General features: G+C 43.1%; 1 protein-coding gene across 7 annotated transcripts in view; it reads right to left on the reverse strand.

Moving 5' to 3' along the window:
- Nucleotides 1-1,825: 1,825 nt before the first annotated feature.
- MBNL3 (muscleblind like splicing regulator 3) overlaps nucleotides 1,826-13,429 on the reverse strand; it is a 131,797-nt gene continuing 120,193 nt past the window's right edge. For 5 of the 7 annotated variants that reach the window (XR_012647342.1, XR_012647344.1, XM_075007998.1 and 2 more), the window contains one exon: nucleotides 1,826-11,172. The gene's annotated coding sequence lies outside the window, so the exon portion shown is untranslated. The remainder of the gene's footprint in view (nucleotides 11,173-13,429) is intronic. The other 2 variants (XR_012647343.1, XM_075007996.1) reach the window with 1 other exon arrangement.

The raw sequence follows: 13,429 nt of genomic DNA on the forward strand, positions 1-13,429 counted from the left end.
AGCCCGACTCTGCTGATGGTGATTATTTCAGCTTTGCGGCAATAGGGGAAGTACCATTTAGAGGCACCTTCAGATGTTTCATGCTTCATGCAGATGTGCCAAGTTCTTTCTGACACACTGCTCCAGCGGAGAACTTTCCTACACAGCTGCTCAGAGCAGAGCTGCAAGCCGCCACTGTTCCTAAAATCAAGAAATAGCCCTGTGGGCTGGTGTTTAGTGCTGGAGCCATGTCATGTGTGTATGGGATGGAAGGGGTTAGAAATTAACATGCAATATTCTTCTGTGACACTGCTGCTACCTGTACAGACCATAGAGTTCCCCATACAAGTCCATATGAAACAATGCATAAATCCATCTCTCAAGACCAATTTATGGGAAGAGTAACACAGCCCTCAGTGTTCTGTGTCCAAAAGTCGTATCTGTCAATCCCAGACTATGCAGGAGGCAACCCCTGTCCTGCGAGAAGGGGCCTCAGCCTCTTTTGGAAAGTTAACACATGGCATCCATCTGGTTGGAGTGTGTTAAACAGGCTCCTTGAACTAAATCTGGTTCAGCACCCCATGCGTCAGTCATCACCTGAGGGCGGTGGAAGGTGGTGAAGTGAGCGACAGGCTCAGTCCAGTTGTTGGAAGGAGATTCAGGTGATAAACACCATAACTGTTAACGTTGCTGGGCATTTTTTGGTGGCATTCAGGTTGCTGTTGAAGATTGAATGGGTTGGACACTTATCAGCTCGCTCGCTCACTCACTCAGAAACCTGGTCTACATTACAAAATAATGTGCTAACAAAGAAGGATGGCCAAGACTCCAGCAGTAATTCCTCTATGTGAGAGTACTGTGGGTATGTCTACTCCTAGGGTATGCACTGACCATTGATCGTCTGGGGTTCGGTTTAGTGCGCCTAGTTGGGACGTGCGAAATCGGTGCCGCCATTGACTCCAGTACTCCTGGCCAGTTGCAAGGAGGAAGGGAATTTTCTCCTGTCAACCTCGCGCTGTGCGGACAATGGCAAAAATTGATTTTAGGTAAGTTGACTCCAGCTATGCAATTCTCAGAGCTGGATTTGCGTATCTAAAAATCCATTTTAATTCCTAGTGTGGACCAGGCCTGAGTTACAACACATGCTTTACGGATAGCAAGAAGAATTCAGTAGTTAGTGGTGTCATTCCTGAATCACACAACATCCTGGGCTACTTGAGTGAAAATTTTGGATGGCAGGGGTTAACTCTTGGAAAATGGTGGCTGAATTAATACTGCCATGTGCCACCCATTAAATATCTAGCATGCACGTTAAAGGAAAAATTAATACACACATTTTTGTGCTACAAAAGTTGCAGACATTTCAATCATGTTCAATTTATTCTTGACGGTTTTCTTCAAATGCATAATAACCACTTTCTTCCCAGTTACATCAAAAACAGGGGCAGCTAGAAGTTAAGAAAAAAATACAAGACGTAACACATTGTGTGTCTCAGAATGTCCAAGGCACAAGAGAAACCGGTAGGCAGCGTCTGCAAAGTTTACTTTTATTTTTTTAAAATACAAATTTCTTTCTTGTGTTAGTAACTTCACTATGATAAGCCTAATGCATCCAATAAAACAGATGCACTAGCTACATAATTCAAAATACTGAAGGTATTTTTCTGGAAAGAAATTTATTCTGGTGTTCTATGCATCAGGCATAACACTGAATCCAATTTCATTAATTATAGTGTTTTTACATCAGAACCTTTAAAGGCTGGGACTAAAACTGGAACTTGAAAAGACTTTGACATGAACTCCTATTGTTAATGAGTAGATATGGGTCCATAAAAAACATAACCAAGAATTTTATACACTTTATTAAAAGATCAAAAAATAAACAATAACAATATAGAAGTAACATACTAAAATGAGTAGCATTATGCACATTACTAAAGCACATACAAGCACTACAGCAATATAACGTGGCAAAAAGAAAAATAAATTCAAAGTGTACACCTTGTTGATAGCAGTTGAGGGAATGAGCTGTTTCATGTTCTGGAAGTGAAATATTGCAGTAGCCTTTATCTGTTGGGATTTGCTGATGATATTTTAATTTGTTACAATTCCATAGGGCTAACAGTATTTTTTTTTAAATCTAGAACTATTTCAGTGAGTTAAAATGACATCTGCCTAATGATTCCCTTACTTTTTTTTGTTACCAGAAGTATCTATGAAAAGAATGTGTCCAATATCTACTTTATACAAGACAATATTAGTGCTCTATTCATGTTAAAAATTGAAAATTTATTTAGGAGAATATTTTCTTTCTGATTGTAGTGACTGCCTAAAATACAAATCTCTAATATTTCTAAAGGGTCGTCTAGTGTCAAGGGACATAACAATTGATGCTTTTAAAATGATTTAAAATAATAAAATCTAATTTGGAAAAAAAAATCCCACAAGCCTGTCTAAGAATGGTCACGTCATCCCCTCATCTGCTAGGATACAAAAGCCATGGCAACAAAATCATTTGGCTTCCACCACTATCAAATAGCATTTGTGTACAGTAATAAAGAACTGGAACCTTGTAATTCTGTGTCAGGTAATTCTCTCTGTTGTGTGTTTGGATAAAAACTTAGTTTTATTTAACAGTTGTGTTATTTTTGCATGTTTAAATCTCTCATTCAAGAGGCATGTGCAGTTTTTATTTTGATCATAGAGAATATGACTGGAAAGGTCACTAGCAAAGATTTTAGCTGTGGTGTTGTGATTCAAGGTTCTTTTCTTATCCTCATGAAAGAATTTTACTGGCTGTGATTCATCTCAGATAGTGCAAAGTATTTTTCTTTAATTGTCCTACAAAGGAGAATAAGCTTAATTATCAAAAACGACTTACACCAATGGATACTTCTAGCTGGCCTGTAGGCATGCACTGTTAGACAACAACAAACTGGTTCCAGCTAATTACAGTAGCCAAACCTGGATTATGAGGCCCATGGACAGGCCATTGCCTCCAGAATGTTCTCCCTCATTTATTTCACCTTGAAAGCTAACAGGATATATTCAACCTTTAGTTACACTGAAGCCACCCTAAAGAGGTTAATGGAACTACCCGGTTCTCAGGTCCTAACGGACCAGGATACCAGGGCTACGCACCTATTTAAAAATGAGGCACATCCTTAAGTAGTTCACTGAAGTGGGGCCTAACTGAGGGTATAAGTCGGCCCTGGGAACATCCAGCAGATCTGAGACTCAGCAGCTGCCCTACATTCCTCCCTCTGATAAAGGACCCACTTCCAGGAACTCCCAGTAAGGAATAAAGGTGCAGGTGCTTAAACCACTGGTAGCAGCCAGTGGGGGTTGGGGGAGATAGAGATACCAGCCATTTCTACTACACAGTGCTGGTATCTGACCCACTGTGAGGCTCTACCCCAGCCTCTTCCCAGACTCTGGGATTCTCCGCTCCAAGATTCTCTCACTTTGAGCTGACTTTTGGCGATTTTACAACACAGGTTTACTTAGAAAGCAACGTTTCCCCTACCCCCTAGTTCCTCAAAGTGAAAAGATCAGCGCTGGAGGGCAGCGGGAAGCACCCTCAGGCGATGATTTGGGCCTGCAGCCCATCCAAACCCTTCTAGAACATAGCAAAACAAAACAGGAACCAGGAAAAGAATCCAGACTTTCCTCTGCCTTCAGTTCCCAGCCATCTACTAGGTGGCAACAATATTTTAAACCATGAATCTCTCCCCCCCCGACTCCCATCTCATTAATACTTTTTTTTTTTTTTTTTTTTTTTGCAGGAAATGATGCCGTTGCAATAAGGCACAGAAGGGCAAGCATGCGCTGCTAGGTGCACAGCAGCGCACAGCTCTGAGTTCCTAACCGGTGCGAGTTATCTGTTAGGCTGAGAGCACCGTTCTGTTACCCTTGCCCAGCTGCTGCCCCCAGGGAAATCAGTGCAAAGTCTGCTGCCCAGGGGAAGGATGCAGGACCGGGCCCTATGAGGGATACCTGCTGGCCAATCGGACTGCTGTCTCTTACCACTGAAAGACACTCCACCCCGCCACCCCAACCCAGCCTTCCGCTCATCCGCAGCCTTACGTCCTTAGTAGTGCTGCATAAACACCGGCCTTCTTCCTGCTCAGTTACCTCTTGGCTGTAAGGCGGTTCTGGAAACCGTGGCTAAAGCAGATCACAAGAGAAGAGAGAGCTCAGCAGTCCCGGGGCTGTTGACACTGGTACTGATGGGCAAATCACTGCCTCATTTGCTGGTGACAGGATTCAGCAAGAGGAAGAGCGTGGGGATCAGGGGAGCTCATTTCCTCAAGCAGGCCATGTCCCTGGGATCCCTCCACCCTGCCCCGCCTTCTAGAAAGTCCATCATTTACATTTCACCAGGCTGGAGCATGCACACCAACACAAATCCAAAATGCACAGCAGGTTTGGGTGGGTCCTCCTCAGAACAGCTGGAGTCATTGATGCAGCAGCTGCCAGAATTTAGGCCGCTAGAAGTTAGCACATGAGGTTTTTTAAACCTCAGAGCTGTGTCACTTCCCATCTTCCCTTGCAGAAGGGAAAGCAAGAAGATGCACTTAGGTTGTGTCCTGACTCTCCTGGTCCCTGAAGGGGGCGGAAGGAGCTGCCGGGGATGGGGAACATACTCGCTCTTCAAGGAGGACGACGACTTTGGAAGAGGAGTGCTCCACCTGGCAAAGGGACAGAGGGAAAGCTGAGCTGCTTTCTCCTGTGCTTTCCTGCCAATCGGAATGCAACTGGCTATCAGTGCTGTGGTGATCAGCTGTCACATTCCAGCCCCACAGCCCACCTGGCAGCAGCTCCAGCAGAAATCCAGATGGCGTAACAGACCGTTGTCAGGGAATCACCAGCTCTTGTGCTAACAAAACACCAAGGCGGTCAGCTGCAGAAGATAACTCCAAGACAATCAAACAACTCAAGCTCTACAGTTGCCCCTCTCAAATCAGGTACTCTCTCATCCAGCAACAGCTGTGGGCTCCAGGCTGGGGCTGTAACCTCACAGCGACCATGGGGAGCTTGGGTTGGAGTCCAGGGCAGGGATGCTGGGGTTGCAGCAGCTTTGGGAGCAGCTGCCTCAGGCAGAATCCTTGGAGCTCCCTGGTCTGGCGAATTCTCTCGTTTGGGACCTGTCAGGTTCCAAGCATGCTAGACCAGGGAGGTGCAACCTATACCACTGCTTACTGTTCATTTAAAACTTTGTTAGCTTTTTACAGGTCTCTCCCAGATTTCACATTCCACTTGGCAAAACACCACCATGAACAGCAAACACCCAGTTTCCCACTGATGTTTATGACACTTACTGGAATGATACTAATCTATCATAGACAAAGCCAGTACTGCCTAGAAAAAAAGATCAGAGGCCATAAGAGAAGCCCATGAGTTCAAAGTTCTAACATGATTCAGAGTGAGCACAACTTCTAATTAAAAACCATGATCTCGAATGTGTTCTAAATGTAGGCTGCTTTCAAAGCAATTAAAATCCTTGCTAGTGACCTTACGAATTAATTAAGTATTGTTTCCCATTTTCTGTGCTGCAGGTTGAAGCTGACCTGTTATCAGTCTGCTGTATAGTAAGCTATGGCAAACTACAAAGCTTTTACAACAGCAAAGCAACATCATGCTTTCAGATAAGTTTTATAGCAAAAAACTCCTCCTTTTTCAAAGCCTTAGTAATACCTATCTCTTTTACAAACTTTTCCTGTATTATTACAGACTTTTTATATTCAAAATAAGTTCCAAGGATTTCTTTCGTGGACTATGTACATAAGTGCAAAAAAGGTGTGTCTCACACATTCGTACACTAACTGAATCAGTTTAACTGCAGCATATTTGTATCTTCAACACTGTTACGGGGTCATTCCACAATATTTTTCTTATGTACAGGTTTTGCTAATATAAATTAGTATTAAAATATTCATATGTTTAATTATTTAGCCCTGATTATAACAAAATCACGTGAGAATTCAATTTCAGGAAGAAAAAAAACAGAATTGCAGTCAGACTGCAGCATTTAAACTGGTTAATTATGAATTAACACAATGATGATCAACATGAAATGAAATAAAGACCAGATAATGTATTATAAATGCAGGGTATTATGTTTTAAAATCTAAAATATTGTGGAATAACCCTAGCCACACAACAATTTCTACAAGCTATAAAACCTGACTCTAAATCCATGTGTTGTAAACTTCTTGACTGAACATGTGACCTAAAGACACAAATTCAGCTTTCACATGGGACTTTGGGATTTTAAAAATATTCAATCATATCTTTATCTGACAGTATCGAACTGTACCTTTAACAAGCTCATACTGTTACACATCACTTTTAATTTACATGTGAAAATTTCACAAATAATGTATACAAAGGTAGCCATGTTGTAGTTTTGTTGCCATAGCAACAACAACTTAATATAATTAGTTAACAATGAATCTATCATTGTAGGAGTTACATACAAAGTTAATTTTGTTCTTAAACTGTAAACTATACAAACTAGTTATGGACTATATTCTATACCTTATCATGCTTCAGTATTGGTTTAGAATATAACTAAATGGGTAGAATACATGTATTAAAAATCTTAAATTTCCTCTAATTCTCCTTCAAAATTAAATTCATTCGTTACTAAAGATATCAAAAAACAATAATGAAAACCTTAAAAACTAACAATAAAGAAATGAAAATATGTGATGTGAATTAATGTGTTGATGCCTAGTAATGTGTCATAACTATATTTACATTTTGATTAGGCTATCAACTAATTTTTGTTGAAGTTATTACAGTCTTTAACATACAGTATATATTCTAAGGCCTTCAACAGGCACATGGTAAAATCAGGGCAATATCACACTAAATCCATTCAACGGGAATGGGAAATTAGAGTTCCCTCATAAATTTCACCTTTTTCAATTGTCATGTATGTGAAATGTACAAGGGATAAACACTGAGGACTCCAGTTTCTCAATCGCTCTGTGTACTAGCATTTTATATAGCCTATACTACTGCCTTATGAAGGAATAGGTACATTTATGAATACATTGGATCAGATACGTGCGTCTCCTTATCTGGCCAGATGTATCTACAACAGTCACAGTCATGTAAGTTGTTGGGTTTATTATTTGTGCAGCTAGAGTATAAAAAAGTCATGCCACTGGACTCTAACCTGTGTTCTGTAGCTGACTGCCTGTGGAGAGAACCCCGCTGCAGGAACAGAGGGCTCCGTAAGCCAGCTAGGGAGCGCAAGGGTTTTGTTTTGCAGAGGGTAGCCAGCCAGCCCCGTCCATTTGTGAACACTCTGAGCCGAGTATGAGACAACACTTATGGCAAAGAGAAAAGTGTGTCAGAGTGCTCAGGAATGGCACGGAACTAGGGAGGTAACAATTTCTCTAACCTGGTGATGCAAAAATACAGAGACAAAAGTCATCCACTAAAAGTTTCAAAATAAAAACTATGGCTGATCGCAAAAATCAGGGTCCAATCACAAAAACATTTACTTTAACAAAAAATAATTTTAATAGTTTTATGACTCTACTTTATTTTAAATCCCTCTTTTATTGTCTGCTTATGTTACAGTTTAGTAACAGGTTGTTTTTTTTTTTATTGAAACTACTAGCAACCTTTTTATGAAAATGATCATTCTCAGCTTTCATTTTCCCTTGGCATGACCCGTTTTATCCAAGTTTCAGCATTTCTTGCATATTGTTTGCATAAGGCTGAGAGAAATGGACAAAGAGAAATAACTTTGGATAAATAAAAAATATAGGTTCATGGAAAGTGGGAAGCTTATAAAAATGTCACTAAAATTATACTGATTTAAACAAACGTACATACATCTCTTGTCAAATAAAAGATGAAATCCATGCTTTTATGACATTTGTTTAGAGTCACAAGCTAGCTTGGTGACTTTGTAATAGAATGCATCTATTTAGGAAATTTATAGTCTGGCGACTGGTTTTCTTTTTTGAACAAAGAAAATTAGAGCAAATCATTGCACAACTAGTTTAAATAGTGCTACCTCAAAAATGGCATTTTTGCCAAGATTGTTTTGAATTTGGTGAAGTTTTAGTGCTTCAAGCTTTTCTTTCCTTACACTCACTTAAAAGTGAACTCTAAATCTGCCAGCAATATAAAAACTGTTGTGGCACCTAATACATCTACCCTGAACATCCCTCATTGGACCTCTTTACTAAAAAATAATCCTTAATTTTTTTCAGTGCGTTAAATGTGACATGAAAAACAGCTGTATTCTTGGTTTACATTCTATGCACATCTATGCCAGATGTTTAAGTAGTAAATAAAACAGGAGGTTACATCAAAGTGTCAAGATATACAAAAATCCATTTAGCACTGAAAACGTTCCAACCTCCTTTAACTCAAAGCCCTACAAGCTTGACTGCATCCTTTCAGGCTTAAGAAGATCAGGTCTGTTCTTAGTTGAGGCACTGGCACAGATTGTGCAAAACCCATTTTGATACACAAATAATTTCAAAACAGGAAATACTCAAATCCACTTTTTCCACTAACAATGTTATGGTTTCGGGAAACAGAAACTCAGTGGTTAAAAGAACAGGTATAGCATAAGCAATACAGATTAGAGTTGCTAGTTTCAGGCAACAAACACTGTATGTTTGGATGCCGACAGCTGGGGAATGTGGTATGGACATAAGCAAGGGTTAATATTTTGTTCTTTGGGGTTCAGGCCCTATGTGAACTGGCCATGGGCACTACATGGATCCTTGTTTCTGAAGGAACTAAAGCTAGATCATACAGGGACCCTCCAGCGGTGTCCTGCATGCAGCCATAACTTGCACCTGTTGTGGGAGTTGCTAGCAAACACCTGTAAGTGCCCCGTGAAAGGGCTGGGCAATGGGAGAAGGATATTTACTACAAACTCACGGAATCAAAAAGGAGACTAAAAATACATTTGTTGGAAGTCAGATGACACAATGACCACTCAGTGCAGGGTGACAAATCACGCTCGGGGCTGTAAGGGCCTCATACTCAGAGATGCTGCAGGCTTTCAACTCCACAGACCTCATTAGGCCTTCAAAGTGCCCTCCCACGAGCAGCTCCACCACTGAGGCCCAGGCCCTTAAACCACCACAGAACAAGTGGCCTGGGCTGCCCACGTTTGCTGGCACAAAGTGGAGGCCATTGTGTCTTTTCTTGTGAGGGGTGCGGGGGGAGGGGGCCTCTGGCCCCTAACATTAGAAGTCAAACAGTGAATCTACTAATTTTATCCTGACTGAGACACTGGTACAGTTGTTATATCATTGCCCCTCTGCTTTCCTCAGCAATCATCAGACTCCACTGGGCTAATAGCTCGGCCTCAGGACATGGATTTGTGCCTTCTACAGCAGAGGGGCAGGGGCAGCAGGCCTCCAGCTGAGACAGGCAGAACAAGCCCCTCACAGAGGACAGGCCCACTGGGCTGTTTGGAGTTTTTACAGTGGACACGTCCTCAGCCCACGCTGATCTCCGTTTACAGTGCAAACTGTATCACTCGGGAGGCTATTCCACACTAACTGATCTCACTTACCAGCATTTTTCCCTACACTTTGTCCAGTGTCTCCTGATACTCCTAGGTATCTCTGGAGAACAACGGTATCTCTGCTTCAGCCAAGCCAAGGTGAGTTGTCTGGCCAATGTATTCAGCAACTTCACCACATGCTGTGCAGGTCAGGTGTGTGTGATAATCTGTTTACTTGGTTATCCAAATGACAGTGGCGGGGCAACCCTGATCAAACAAAAGCTGCAAAAAAGGCCTCCTCTGATCCAAGGAGTTGTACCTCTGAAAACCATCAACCTGGAAAGCACGTGTCTTTGTGGCTTGTTCTTTCTCGATTTGTTTGAAAGAGCCAAAGCTCTAAGGAAATGTCTCTGATTTTAAGGTGAAGTAAATTACTGGGGCAGGCTGATGAAATGTCAGGGAATGGCCCCTCCCACATTCCCACTGACTTCGGCAGCATGCTTATCTGTGGCTACAACGGCAAATGGGTGGCACCATCCTCCCTGGGCAGAGAAGACTGTTTATTTTTGTAATTTTCAATCAAAATTACCCATTCTGGGTAATTGCCTCTGGGTTTCAAGAGTGACTAAAGCGTTGTGTTCCTCTCTTGGTGGGGAATTTCTTTACCCCTCTCAGTCTGTCTCATTGCGTACATCATCTATGTCACAGGAGGGCTTTTTAATGGCACCTCTTCAATCGCAAGAAAAATGGTGCCATTTTCAGCTAAGAATGGCACTGAAAATGGAGAGCAAAACTGGAGAAATTCCTTATTTTCTGACACTTTCTGAATCAATCTCTGCCTTTAGATGACAGCTAACTTTTTACTGAGTATAGTTTTTGTCTATTGTATCAGGAAGCCAGACAACTCATTTTGTAAAAGCCCTGAACTGGGCTAACATGACAGCTGTCCCTTCATCACATTGGTAATACAAACTCTGAGACTCTATTTGAAGGCAAATGCTAGATCTTAAAAGGAGCTATTTCAAACAAGCAACGTAGGCTGATGGAAACAAACAAAAATATAGAAAAGGACAGAACATTCTTGTGTCGTGTTTTTCAAGCACGTAATTCCTGTTTCCCACTGTAACATTTTTAGTTAAAAAATAAAACCCCCTAAACAAACATACCCCCAAACCCAGAAAACTACATTATATGAAAACTTAAGACATAACAATAATGAAAAAAATGGTATTGAGTATACTTGATAATGATGTACACTTTAAAACAAATCGATAGACTATGATGTAAACAAAACAGTAAGATAACACTTTAAAAACACGACAAACATTTATCCATCGATAGTATACAGTAAACCAACAGTCCACTGCGCAGATGCACTTATGATGGTAATCATAAAATGATTAAGTGTGTTAAAGTAATGTGTTATAAAAGTCTATTATAATTTTCTACTTGTATATCTCATATAACCGAGCGCTGTTTGTTAACTGTTTCTATAGTGCTTTTCTTTCTTTCTTTCTTTTTTTGTGACATTCCCATTGATCAGTTTTTGGTTAACATGTAGGCTGCGACAGGCTTACTGTAGAGGTTGTTGAGGAAGAAACGAGGGAGGAGGGAGTATATACAGAAAGGCCATGTGCAGCTTCCCACCGAGAAGTCCTGGTACTCTGTAATTTTACTGTTCAGAATTTCAGTGTGGTCTGCTGGAGGAGGGAAAGAGACACAGTGAGAAAATGGAAATCAAACCCCTTGTTTTTACATTTTCTAATGGGATCTGATCTGTAGATGCCCTTACTGCAGCATGCAAAAACTCTGTGTTTGTGCTGGAGAGATGCAATGTTTTATTCACTTCATTTTCTGAGTTAGGGCGAAATGGCTAACACCACACTTGGTAACCTTCTTAATCTAGATGTAGTGCATTCCACCCTGAGGGCGTATCGCCAAGGCTAACACCCTCGTCTACAGAATACCCCCGTGAAACAGGAAGGTGGTGGAGCAGTCCTCTGACTGCAGAGGGCAGGAGGTGGAGCAGAGAGAAGAATGGTGTGGCTGGCAGAAGTGCTGAGAATCTGCATTTCCCACTGACGTTAATGGGAAGAGCGTAAGCTCAGCAGCTCTGAAAACGAGGATGTGAGCGACATGCCCCATGCGGCAGGAGGAGTCAGGACGAGAGACCAGAGGAGAACCCAGAACTCAGACCATGTCTTAGCGGGAGCCAGATGCAAATCTCCTTCCTGAGCATTTGGAATTCCCAGCCTGAAAACTGGGGGCACCAGGGTAAATATTACAGCGCCATTAGCCAGCACTGACAACGTCTTTGCTGGTGAGTGGGGAAGCCGCTGGGGGTGCTTCAGGTCTCTGGGAAACTCGCTTCAAACCCACAGCTATATGGCTTCCCCTCCTTCCGAGGTAGCATCATGGCCTGCGGCACAGCTCCGGAAACTTGGGCGGCAGCCTGGGCCACGCTGATTGAAAGCCTGTCCCCTTGAAGCGCTTGAGCATGTGCCTCACTTACATTTCTGCACTTGGCTGGCTTGGGGCCTGTCTGCAGGGATGGTGGATTCTGGGAGCGAGTTTCGGGGCAGGCTCAGGACTGGGGCGCAGGAGATGATGAAGGGTTCAGGTTCTGGGCAGGAGCTAGGGTGGGGGAGGGGGAGGGTTCTGGGCTGAGGCAGGTGGTTGGGGTGCAGGATGCAACACTTCCCTGGGGCAGCTCCCATAAATGACCTACGCCCCTCCCGGTAGTGGCTCCTAGTTGGGGACCAGGGCAGCGGTCTCTGAACTGTTGCCCACAGGCACTGCCTCAGCAGCTCCCGTTGGCTGCAGAGGCAGTTGGGACAGGGGCAGAGCGTGGTCACACCCCAGCCCTTGCCCAGGGCCCAAAGGGATGTGTCAGCAGTTGTGTGTGGCACGTGAGCAGGCAGGAAACCAGCCCGGCTCTGTCGCTCTGCCAGTGGTAGGGAATGAGCCCCCCAGGCTCTTTTCAAAATTGCCCCAGGGCAGCAGGTGGAACTGGGGAAAAGATCAACCTCCAAGCTTGGCTGAAGTTGCCCCACCCCCCCAGGCCAAGAATATTCCTGGAGTCCAGGCACCATGGGCCCACATAACTCACTGGCCCACCTGCCTGCCAACTCGCTGGGGTGACGTCCCAGAAAGGACGGATCATGGACAAATCCTTTATTCTGGAGACACGCTTGAGGAAACAGTCCTTGTTCACCCACCTCTAGAGCGGTCTGCAAGGCTCATTTGCCTTCCCCAGCTGCGAGAGGGAGTGGGGGACGATTGCAAGGGCAAGCGTGTAAGTGTTTTGCTGGGTGGGAATGAAACAGGCAGGGGTGTAAGGGTTCTCCAGCAGTGAGCCCTGTATTTGGGTGTGCAAGTGGGGTTAGATGTCTAACGCTGTGTCCACAGAAGTTTCTGACACGAGAAACTTCACAGACTTTCAGAGGCTCTTTTTGAAATGCAGAAACTAAATGTTTCTAGTAGAAGATCTCCCCTGTCCTAGGAACACGACCCTCTGACGCTGAATGGGTACCTGGGCCCCCACCAGGAAAAAACTAGAATCACGTGGTTTTCCCTCAGCTCTTTTGAAGCGGTTCTCCATTACTGATGGCATAAGCCAAAGAAGTCTAAAAAAAATGAAGGGAAAAAAAAAAGTATCCGGACATAAAGGCTCAAAATATTCCAAAGAGCTCAAGAATGAGGTCAAGGTTTCTCTTTCAAGCCTATGAACTCCTATCAGCTGGAAGACCCCACTTGGTCTATGCTAGAGAAACGATTTAACACATCAGGTGTCGGATCTGCCCGGCATGTGTGAAAAGCGATGCACAACCTAAAGCAGAACACTGACACTAAGCAGGCGATCTCAGCACCAAGACAGATATTGGCAGGGATACGTAGACATGATTAACTCCCACTCTGCATCCAGGAGTTTTACTTCAATCAGTTGAAATCCAGGAC

The sequence above is a fragment of the Carettochelys insculpta genome, chromosome 13 (assembly GCF_033958435.1).
Source record: "Carettochelys insculpta isolate YL-2023 chromosome 13, ASM3395843v1, whole genome shotgun sequence".
Classification (NCBI taxonomy): Eukaryota; Metazoa; Chordata; order Testudines; family Carettochelyidae; genus Carettochelys; species Carettochelys insculpta.